This window comes from Crocodylus porosus, unplaced genomic scaffold (assembly GCF_001723895.1).
Source record: "Crocodylus porosus isolate Cpor-Errol unplaced genomic scaffold, CroPor_comp1, whole genome shotgun sequence".
NCBI classification, from domain to species: Eukaryota; Metazoa; Chordata; order Crocodylia; family Crocodylidae; genus Crocodylus; species Crocodylus porosus.
In genome coordinates, this window is record NW_017728947.1 from 13,870,547 (window position 1) to 13,882,571 (window position 12,025).

The following is a 12,025-nucleotide window of genomic DNA, read 5'->3' on the forward strand; positions in this document are numbered from 1 at the left end:
CCCTCTCCCACACCACTCCCTTCCCAACAGACTTACCAGCCAGATGCTGCTCTCCAAGCTGCCAGGCTGCATTCCTGGCCATGTGCATGCTGTGGCTGTGTGCACGCATGTGACATTTATCAATGACATCACTGGCTATGTCAGCCAAAAAAAAGCCAATTGCCCAATAATGTCAATTTTCCTTGTATTGGTGCCAATATGATACGGACCAATATACAGGTGCACCTCTACTAGATTCTGTCACATCTTCAAGGTGTTTTACTAAAGCTATAGATTGCCTTGCAGACAGGGTTTCAAAGCACAGGTAACAAAATTTAAAATGAACCCTGCAGAGACTGTAATTGCTGTGGGATATTTTGTGAACTGAGCACTAAAGATTTCTATCTTCTGTGGCTGAAATAAAAATCTTTGTACATTTATAATTAAACATCCTAATAGGAATAACACCATTAAGAAAGAGCTTCACGTCATTCAATTTCATAAGGCCCATATACTAAAAGAACTATGGTATATTTTGTTTGAATCCTGGATACCCTTCTTGGTCATTATTTGTTCCAGAGACTATTTAAAAAACATTTTTTTTAAGTTGCTCATTAATGGATCTATCACAGAACCCTATGAGGTTAAAACAGTAGTTAAGCAAGGCTGCATCATTGCTCCAACACTCTTTTCATTATTCCATGCCGCAACGCTACATCTGACCACCAACAAGCTTCTGGCCAGAATACAGCTAAACTACCAAATGGATGGTAAGCTGTTTAACTTCAGCTGACTCTGTGCCAAAACCAAGACCACCCTGACCTCAATTATTGAGCTCCAGTGCACTAATGATGCTGTAGTGTGTGCTCTCTCAGAAGCCAACCTTCAGGCAATCACTGACGTCTTCACCAAGTCATACAGGAAAATGGGACAGACACTTAACATTCAGAAGACTAAGGTCCTCCACCTATAAGCTCCTAATAAACAGTTCCCAGCTCCAGTAATCCAAATCCACAGTGAGACTCTGGAGAACGTTGAGTATTTCCTGTACCTCAGAAAACATCTCTCACAGAAAGCTGACGTAGACAAAGAAATCAAACATCACCTCAAATGTGCAAGTGATGCCTTTGGCTGCGTAAAGAAATGGGTGTTTGAAGAGCATGACATCAGATCTGAAACCAAGCTCATGGTTTATCAAGTAGTTGTGATCCTCACCTTGTTGTACGGAGCTGAAACATGGACAGCATACAGAAGACATCTAAAGCTGTTGGAAAAGCAGCAACAATGCTGCCTCCAGAAGACCCTCCAAATCCAGTGGGAAGACAGACACAACAATGTCAGTGTCCTCCTGCAAGCAAACACCATGAGTACTGAGGGTGATGATCATCTGACATCAACTTCGTTGGGCCAACTATGTCACCCGGATGTTGACTCCAGATTCCCAAAGCAAGTTTCATTCACCCAGCACAGTCAAGGCATACACTCAAGAAGAGGGCAAAGAAAGTGCTTCAGGAACGTTCTCAAGGCCAACTTTAAAAAAATGCAACGTTAATGTCAACTCGTGGGAGACTGTCACCCAGGACCACCCCAAATGGAGAAAGAGTCTGCTGCTAGGAGCTCAGTCTTTGAAACCTCATGACAACAACAGGAGATGAAGAAGCAGAAGCAGCAGAAACAGCATGTTGTGGACCAAATCAAGAATCCAATGCCACCCACCCCACATGCAAACATGTCCAAGCTGCAGTAGAGCCTGTTGATTCCAGATAGGCCTCATTAGCCATTTTCGGACACACAGGTAAAGCAATCAGGGAAGACAATCATCCTCTACTGTCAGGGATTAATGAATGAAGGATTTTAAAAGACAACCAAGGTGGGAACTGTGAATCATCCACTGAATTAAGTTTAATTATGCAACCAAAGAACAGCCTTGGGTTTTTTCTTCTGTGGGTTCCTCTGTCATCCCTATTACTTCTCTTAATTTCTCAGCTTCACATACCTCCTTCCACCAAATCCTTTATCTTCACGCCATTCCTAGTTCTGAAGGAAAGTAGATACAGTTTCCTTCTTGTGCATCAACATTGTTCATGTACTAGCCAAAGAAGCTTTAAGACTTCCTTTGTTCAGACTATCTACCCAACAGATAAAATATATTATTTATATATGCACTATACGTTTGTCAAGAAAGAGATCTATTTTTTCACCTGCTGAGGGAGAAACAAATAGCTTCTTCCAATTTTTTGTGAAATTGAGAGACTAGCAAATGGATACAATACATTAGGCACATCCACAATCCAAATACGTATGCGTGTATATTGGTTGCTGTTTGAGAAAGAACTGCTCTATACCAGTCATAAATAGAAACGTGAATAGCTTTGCACAAAAGCACAGGAAGCAAGTTAACACTGTTCATCAAAAAGAGGTTTGTCATATTTGCATTCAAATAAACATCTAGGACCTAGAATACAAGCCCTGCAATGAAATGAAAAATGGATAACAGATAATGACATGATCCACTACAATATGGAAACATTTAATTGGGTTGAACTAACATTTGAAATTATTTATTTTAAGAATGATTTTGTAGCTTCCCACCAAGGCCTGAATTCATCTTCTTGACTTTCACAAAGATGTTTTACCTAAGTAAGAAAATTGCTTCCAATCCCGAGTCTTAACTGACTGCGTAGCACAGTTCTGCACCATTAAAAATTAACGAACATCAGCTGCTTCATAAAACCTGCATGAATTGGGAATTCACTATGATGGGAAAGAAAAGTTTTATTCAGCCACTCCTCAAATGAAAGTGCTCCTTAATCCATATGACAGTTTCTCTTACTCTCATTGTCTTCTTCTTTTACAGTTTATCTTTTGTTCCTCCTCCTTCATTGCTCTTCTTTGTATGATTGTGAAAGAAATACTGTTCAAGCTCTTTAGACACTCAGATCCACTCACTGCACATTATTTTCTAAGCCGTTTTCCTCACCACGCAGATGGAAGCAATTGTTTCAAGTTTTGTTTGCGGTCAAAGTTTCAAAATGTTTAGGTTATTTTCTAAAGTAAAACACTTAAAGGCTTGCTGCTCTGAGAACGGGTCTTGCTGTTCTGCAAAAAAGTAAGTGTAATTTTTCCTAATGTATTTTTTTTTTAATAACTAAAAACTACGTATTTTGAATAGATGCATGTAGAATAACACTTTTTAAAAACTCCTAAGGAGCTCAAGTCCTATTTTCAAAAATGACTCAGACACTCCAGCACCAAAATCTCCCTGAATGTCAACAGGACTCAGGTGCTTTGGAGAAGGTTACCTCTGGACAGGATATTGAACCTGGGGCAGCATGACAACAAGAGAGAGGTAACCAGGCAAACCACCAGACTATATGCTAGCCAGAAAGAGGTGAAATGCTACCAGCCTGCAAGAGGAAACCCATACTTTCCTGGGTTTGAGTTTTTCTGTGCACCTGGCAGTGGCAGTGGGCTAAGCCCAAGCATGAGCTGCCCAGCTGACCGCAGCCCCCGTTAATCTCTTGCTCATGGGCCCCTAGAGGGCTGCGTACCCCCAGTTGAGAACTGCTGCTCCAGAGTACCTGCTCTGTGCTTCATGAATATTAAAAGGTTCTAAATGTGTTGTCAATTCATTTACTTCAGGCTTCTCAAGATTAGGTCCAAAGGATTGACACAACCATGTTCTAATCAATTAAAAAAAAAAGTTAAAAAAAAGATTATTGAGTAACTTGGACTGTGGTTATTTTGTCACTTGACCCTGTCTTACTTGATTCCAACTTGTTCTCTGTTGAAGGCAATGAGACCTTTTCCTCAAAGAATTTGCTGGCAGTGCTGCAGTAAAAAAATTAAATCAATGAGTACACCAAACGTGCCACAACAAATAGTAGCCACAACAAAGCCTGGCTACATGTCATTAAGTTAAAAGAGTATTCACTCCCAGTAGGAACACACCTGCCCAATAAGAGCCTGATCCAAAGGCCCCTGGAATCAGTGAGGCCCTTTCTATTAACTTAACAGTGAGTTGGAATCAAGTTTGAGAATGTTTATATTGCTTCATAATGGGAGACAAATTCTTTAGGCCTTACTTGGGTAAAACTCCCACTGGAGCAAAAAATTACAGAATCAAAAAACACAAATTTGGCTGGCAATGGCCTGCTGCCAAAATAAAAATTATCCAGCTGCTTAATTTCAAAATGAAAACAAACTGATTCACTAAGGCTACAGCTCATTATAAACCTAAAAACATTCCAGTTTCTCTCTGGGAAACATCTGTCCTTAGTTTAATTATCCAAATCCATTACTAACCTGCAAATTACTTTCTGAACACATGCTACAAATGTACATACTGGCCATGTCCAGACGAGCATGGCCATTTGGTTCCCCAGGGACAAGCAGCGGTGGTGCACCTTGCGTGTTACCCCAGGTGGGATAGGGGAGGTGGAGGCCTGTAATTGTGCTGGCCCCAGCAGCCTTACCTGAGGTCCTGGGGGCCAGGGAAGCTACAGCCACAGCACTCCTGCAGCTGGGAGCCTGGCCAGCAACCAGAGTGTGGGTCCAGTCAGCCAGGCTCTGGTTTTGGGCAGCATGCACTGCTCTGCCTTTTTTCCCCCTTTTTTTTTTTTTTTTTAAACCCTGGGATCTCCCAAGGTCAACCTCCCTGCATCTCCCCGCCGAACTTCCACTGCAAAGTAGCAGCGTGCGGAATGCCTGAATGTGTGGTGTCACAGATGGGTCTGTGGCACCACATACCACACTGCCACAGACATCTGGACTCAGCCACTAAGGTCCTTCAAGGCAAACAAAGAGTTAAGCTATTTCACCTAAAGCTTTAGCACTCATACTTACATAAAAACTTGTCATAAGGCTCCAGGCCAAATTCTGCCCTTATATTCACTGACACTGACTGCAATGAAATTGGCTTCAATACAGCTGCAAAGAGTGCAAGTAAAGACAGAATTCAACCCCTCACTTGGCTAAACTGCCAAAACTGTGTATCCTGCCAATGCTGCTTGGCCATGACCTTTAATCATTCTCATCAGCCATTTGTCCAGTTTGGCTACAGACTTCTGGAACTAGGGTGACTAGAACTAAGCACAGTACTCCAGGTGAAGAGGTACCTGAGATTTATAGCGTTAGTATTACAGTAACATCAAACTGTAACTATTATTCTCCCCACTTCCCCAACTCCCTCCCCCGGCTTTTTTTTTTTGGCAGCTACTGCTCCCATGGAACAGGTTTGCACTGGACTGTACATTACACTCATGTCTTTCCTTCCAAAGTTAACACATGCCAGGAAAAAATGACATATTTTACAAGCAAACTTAACAAGTTTTTAACTAATCATTCTTTCAAATCATTTAGGGACCACCCTCAGGAGATGCTGAACCATCAACTTCCATTGGCTTCCTTACTTTGAAGAAGCAAGCACTTAGGTAAGAACATTTTCTATATTCTGCATGGGCTTCGGAACAGCTTTTCTGAGAATGGTTTTCAATATTACAATAAAAACTTCATGTAAGGCTGCAGACAATTAAACAAGGACAAAAGTCTTCTGTATTCCAAGAGCCAAGTATCTTTTTAAAAATACATCTGTTGAAGTGGCAATTCTCTCTCTCCTCTTTCTGTGCTTCCATGAAAGGGCTTTACATGGAAACAAAACAGGAATGCAAACTTCAAGTTCAATTGAAAATGAAGAGATGTCATCCTATTAATTTCGGGCACCATTATATTATCCAGAGACCTGTATTTCATCTCTCAGCCTGTGTTCCATCTCTCAGCCACAGCCTTTTTCCTAACTGATTCACTATTCAGACATTTTGATAAAAAAGAAAAATAGTGACTCTGCAAAATCTGGTCCTATGTGTTCAATTTTTTCCATGTTCCTTTCAAAATGAATGGCACTATCAGAGCACCCAAGCAACTAAGTCACAGATCAGGACCCTACCGTGTCAAGTGCTGTAGACACAAAAACAAAATTATATTATACTCCGTCCACAATCCTTCTCATGACATAGAATTAAAATGATGCTTTTAACCAGAAAAAGAGAGAGAAAGAAATGTTCAAGTAACTGGCAGTTTTTGTCATGAGGATAAGAGAGGTGACTTCCTATTGTCATTTGTTATAATAAAAACCCTTTACAGCAATCCTTAAGTGTTAGTTCTAACTCTTCCTTGTGCTGTAATTTTTTTGTGGGGGGCGAAAGGGGCAGGGAGAGGAAAGCAAAACAGAAAAAAAGACTGGTAACACAGCATACCACTGCCACCAGCTCTCCTTGATTACATGGCAAAAAAATGTCACTGTAACAACTACTTTGCTTTAATGTGGCATTGCCTATCTAGTAAAAGATAGACAGGCTCAGATTCAATTGTTGTGGTTGTGTTTTTCTCCCCTTGCTTCCTGTATTCTAATGCTGGGCCAGGATCTACCGGTCTTACACTATGGGAATGGAGCCCTTCCTCCATGACTTACCCCAATGAAGTCAAGCTCAGTTGCACTTGACTTCTCAAGTAATCATGCTGAAATCAATTCACAAATAAGGTCAAATTCAGCACGAGGAAGCTCTCACCATCCGATGCTCTGTTTTACAGGCCACCAATACATCAGGTACAGATAGACGTAACAATTGTATTAACCTCAAAAGATATAAGCTGTTACACGTGCAGGCATTTGTAGTAATACAAGTATAGCAAAACCACCGCAACTAACCCGGTTTCAGTCAAGGTCAAAATTGCAGTAGCTCACTCTTTATATGGCTACAGGAACACACAGAGTGCATCTGCATGAGCATATTAATGTGCAGCAATAAACTTTGATGCATAAACTTTGATGGTGGAGTTTATTGCTTCTGGGCACTGCACTTACATGTGTTCCCAGGACTACAATATGCTGAGCCAGGTCAGAGCAGCCATGGCTAGCAGAGAGCCTGGGAGGGTCAGCCTGCCAGCACAGGGCTGCTCCAGCTTGGCTCAATGTGCTGGGGGTGGGGGGGAAGCAGCTGGGGCACAAGGGTGTTTCAGTGCAGGACTGGCTGCCAGGCAGCCCCCACACTGAAGCACCCTCATGCCCCAGCCAGCCCCATCAGCATGTACACATGCATTGCTGCACATGAAAAAACTATGCAGCAGGACAGTACTTGTATTTACAAGTACTAACCTGCTGCGGAATTTATTAGTTTCCTGCAGCCTAATACAGCCACATCTAGATGCCAAAACATTGACTGTGGAGCTAATTAGGCAAGTTTGCAGTAAACTTCTTATGTAGACCCACCCACAGACAGTTACAATGTAGCAACTCATGTGCACTCCAGACTAGCAGCTGCCCCTCCTCTTTTAAAGCACTTAAAAGTTATGTTTTTCCATAGCCAATTGTATTAGTTACTTCCTTTGGATTAATTGTCGTGAAGTACTCTGAGATGTGGAACTCATTCCCCTTCAGTGGCATACTTCACATATCAGATCTCCCCTTTCTCTACTTTTGATTATTCTCTCTTAACTTGGAGATACAGCTCCCAAAAAAGTCAGTATCTCAAAGTGTCCAAAATTACTGACGTGTAAACATTTTAACAGAATGAGCACATCTGCCATTAAGATCTCCCCCAAGACACCATGGAAGTCTAGCACTGATACAGAATGGGGCATTCCTTTAACATGAAAACATTTCCGTCTCACTTTCCCTTCTGTCTTTTGCTGCGACTCAGCCTGATATATCACAGAGAAGCTGACCTGCTCCCACCCACAGCCCCCAAGTCCAATTGCTCGCACAGCAGATCAACAACATAATCATTTTGCCATTAGTGGGAGACAAGCTCACCCTTCTGTTTTACATCTTTGTTTCTTTTTATTCAGGTTCCCACTTTGTCTCTGGCAGACACGGTCTGCAAAAAATGAGCTTCCATGTCTTACTGTACAGCTACATCCAGCTTTTTCAGTTACAGTCAAAAAGGGTCAGTGGAATTTACAAATAAGAGTAAGAGTAATTAGAATGATTGTTTCTTTAAAAATCATTTTTACATATGGGATGTTCATCGTCATCAGGTTCAGACTACTTTGTGCATGGAATAAGAAATCAGCATGATACCACTGCAAGTGTCCATGTGCTGGTAGGAAATTGAGGCAACATGCAGTGGTATTGCTTATTACATAGGTGACTATTCACGAGCATAACCACTGGATTTATACAGCGCTGCCTATGTTCAGACTGCATTTAATAAAGAGTGGAAACTAGAAGTAACCGTAAGACCTAAAGTGCAATCTTGATCCAAGCAGGCTGGCCTTTGGTCTCTTCAAGAGCTGTTTAGTCACTTTTTCTTGGGCAGAGTTGGGCTGTCCTCATCAAACCATTAAAACCATTGGATCAAAAAAAATGGATGTTTATCTTGCTGGGATCCTTTCACCATAGCTGACTTCCTGCCCCTGAGGCAGGGGCTGGACTTGATGATCTTCGAGATCCCTTCCAGCCCTAATATCTATGAATCTATGAAACAGTTCCTCACGGTTTGGAGACAAAATGTTACTGGTGACATTTGCTATTTGGACTCTGCGCATATAGTCAGACAGAGTGCAATAATTTATAGTTCCATGTACAGCCACGTACTAGGCTTATCAGCTAACACACACTCAGCTAAACCACACATGCATACATACACACACACACAGAACATCAGGTTTGAATTTATGACCTTTTCTTCTAAAATGAGAGAGTTCTACCACTTGAAGAAAAGATGTTCCAGTAGCCGTCAATGTCAGCAAGATTTATAAACTTAGTGGTTCTCAGTTTTTAGTGACTAAATACCCACACAGATTTGATTCCATGAAGCAAAAGGTAATTGTACTGCACACTACAATAGCTCTGAAGCCCTCATCAGTACGGTGGGTGACTACTTGCTGTTATTCCTGCTGCTACAATTTGAGCTTAGAAACACAGGTGATCAAAAAATACTTCTGAAAAAAAATGGGGGGAAAGATTCTAGCATGCAGTTGAACATGAACTTCTTTTTCTTTCTCCCCCTTACTTACTTATATGTATGTGCATATTTTGTATTTGATATATAAGACAGGAAGAAAGATAATCAAGAAATAAAAAGTGAATCTATAGTCTTCCATTTTTGTACAATGAGACACTTTGAAAATGCCTACATTTTCAGAAAAAAGTGACTTGCTAAGGAGTAAAAACCAGGCAAACTATTCTGCTGCTTCTCAGAGCAACAGCAAACATCCTGCAGCTTCACCTTGGCCAGCAAGTCTCCAGCAAGAAATGACAAAGTAATCACCTTGTTCCCTGGCCAGCCAGACCATTTGCTCCAAAGCTGCCAAAGTCTGTAGTATAACGAATGCATTTATAAGACATCACTGATGTACCCTGTCCATTATTCAGAGAGTGCCTTACCTGAAAGTGTACAATCTGTCCACATTTGAAAAGGCACGTTACCTCCTGGAGCAATGGATAAAATTTCTCAAAAAAAGGAAGTTGATTCATGACTTGCAATGTGCTATTTGAGTCTGCCACATATAACATTTACTAAAAATTACAGGGGAATGTAACTGACCCTAGCTGGTTGGTTCACACACAAACCAGAACCACATCTGTCAGTAGCCAACAGCTCAGAGAACCTCCAAGCAGATTAGTTTTTCACTGAAATGCATTTTTATCAGAAAATGCTGATTTGTCAAACTTGCAAAATTTGATGGATGAACCTTAGATGAGTCACAGGCAGGGTATAAAGCTCTGAGGCATCCCAGTCACACTGACAGTTTCACCCCAGCTATCTAATAGTAGGCATCAGGGAAACTTAGAAGAATCCCATCAGCCTGATAGGGCTCCGCCAGGCACAGTTCATTTCAGAATTACAGTGTGTAAGTATTTCCAAAATGAAAGTTTATGGAATTTCTAGTTCTGCAGAAAATGTCAAGAGTTGATTTTATTCCATATTAGAATGGAAGCAAGGTCAGAACATGACGATTACCCAAAAGCTGTAAACTCCTGGTTTTGATTAATTGTATATGCCATATTGCCCCTTTCTACCCACACCATGCAAGCAGTGCACTGCTGGATCTTCCATTCCCCACCTTAAGAGCAGCAAATATCTCTCTCTTTCTATGCAAGCAGCTGGCCTCTCTCCCTCCCTCCTCCACTTCCTCTCTAACAAGCAGTGGGCCTCTCTCCCTTTCCCTTTCTTTACCCAGCCTTAGAAGTAGCTGGCCATTCCCTCAGTTGCAAGCAGAAGGTCCCATTGTCTCTCCCTCCTCTTTGCAAATCGTAGGCATCTGTCTTCCCCATTACCAACCATATTTCAACAGCATGCTCCTGGATCTCCCCACCAGCTGGTGCCTTGTAAATGGGACATTGACAATTCATCTTTCTCATAATAACAAGAGTTTGATTATCATGGAGTTTGCTCCCTAACTTGTTGCTCTTAGATGCATACAATACCACACCACTGATCCAAATGGCATACACACAGCATCTATCAGTAATGTAACACACACACCTCACCAACACTAATGACACTCTGTACATATACCACTATGTGTATATATAAGGACATAGTTATATATAGTTATATAACTTATAACTTATATATAAGGACATTCTGCTGACAACAGATACCCCATTCACCTGAGCACCATGGGCATCTGTGATGTTATACACGCACAACAGATATAAGCAAAATCAGTAGAGGTGGTTAAAAACAGATCAACATCATTGATGTCAGTGATGTCACCTGTGCCTGCCAGACATACATAATGTCACATAGGTGAAGCCCTTTATTTATACTGTATGTGTATGATCATGGCAGTGACATTACACATTGACATCGGCATGACACATTAACCTCTGACTTCAGTGACATGATGCATAAACTGCTATTTTCAGATAAAGACTAACAAGCACAAAACTTACAGCTGGATCCTCTAAGGGTATAGAGGATAGTTCCACCGGCTTCATGTTACATCAGCTGAAAATCTGGCCACACACACACACTATTATTAAAACCTAAGTACAGGGCCTTGGCTGGGAATTGCAACTGGCCAGGTAGAACTGATGGCCCTGGGCTATATATTCCTCAGGAAATCAATCCCTCCTAAATGGCCAGAAATCCTCAGGAAATGCACTATGCTTCTGTAGTACTTGCTTACACAACAATTCGATTTTTTGTTTACATGTGCAGTCTACAATCCATTCACATCAGCCAGTAGTAAATGGGAAGCTGAAGCAATCCTAGTTCTTGGTGCATGTCTCAGTAGACGGTACTGTGTCTCAGTAGCAGAGGAATGCAGACCACGATACAGGTGCCAAATCTGATGGTATATGACACTCTCCTCCATGTCTCACATTAGAAGAGAGCAGAACATGTTTCAGACCATGTACAATGAGCCCTTCCTTCATCTTTCTATTTTCCTGATCTCTTTCTTTAATTGAGGCGAGAAGCTAGTGAGAGCTTGAGTGAGCAGTTCTAAACATGATAGGGTTGAATCTAATTTCTCACCCAGTGAGACAAAGCTCTTATTGTCAATGGCAGTTCTGTTGGAGTGAAAAATAAGGCTCCTGTATTTCCCTCTGTGCAAAAAGGACACAGTGGGAAAACTCCCCAGCTACACTCTGCCCTGCTTTTCACCCCTCTTCCTTCCCTACCCACTGAATCCACAGAGGTTACAGAGTGGGGAGAGGCAAGACAGAAACAAAAAAGGAGAGTCAGGGGTCTGGGAAGATCACAGCCCTAAACTCACACAACATGCCCAAATGCAGGCAGAAATGCTCCCCTCTCTGCTTCCAAGGTACTCTGACCCTGAATTCACTCCCAGCGCCAGCAGCTGGCTGAATGATGCTGCACATCTAAACACTCTCTTTGTCCATCATCCTTACAGGTGTACATGAGCAGAAGAGGGCCTACACAGCCCCTTCAGTGCACAGATCTTGTAAGGTACAGTTCAGCCCCACAACCCTTGGTATGCATGTTTATATTAACACACACTGTCAAGACCCAACCTCAGGAAAGAGTGCATGGAGCAGAAGTCAAGCTAAAGTGACCTCTGTTGGGAGTCATAC

General features: G+C 41.8%; 1 protein-coding gene across 3 annotated transcripts in view; it reads right to left on the reverse strand.

The window, feature by feature from the left end:
* ST5 (suppression of tumorigenicity 5) overlaps positions 1–12,025 on the reverse strand; it is a 234,043-nt gene that overhangs the window by 208,452 nt on the left and 13,566 nt on the right. The gene's annotated exons all lie outside the window — the stretch shown is intronic.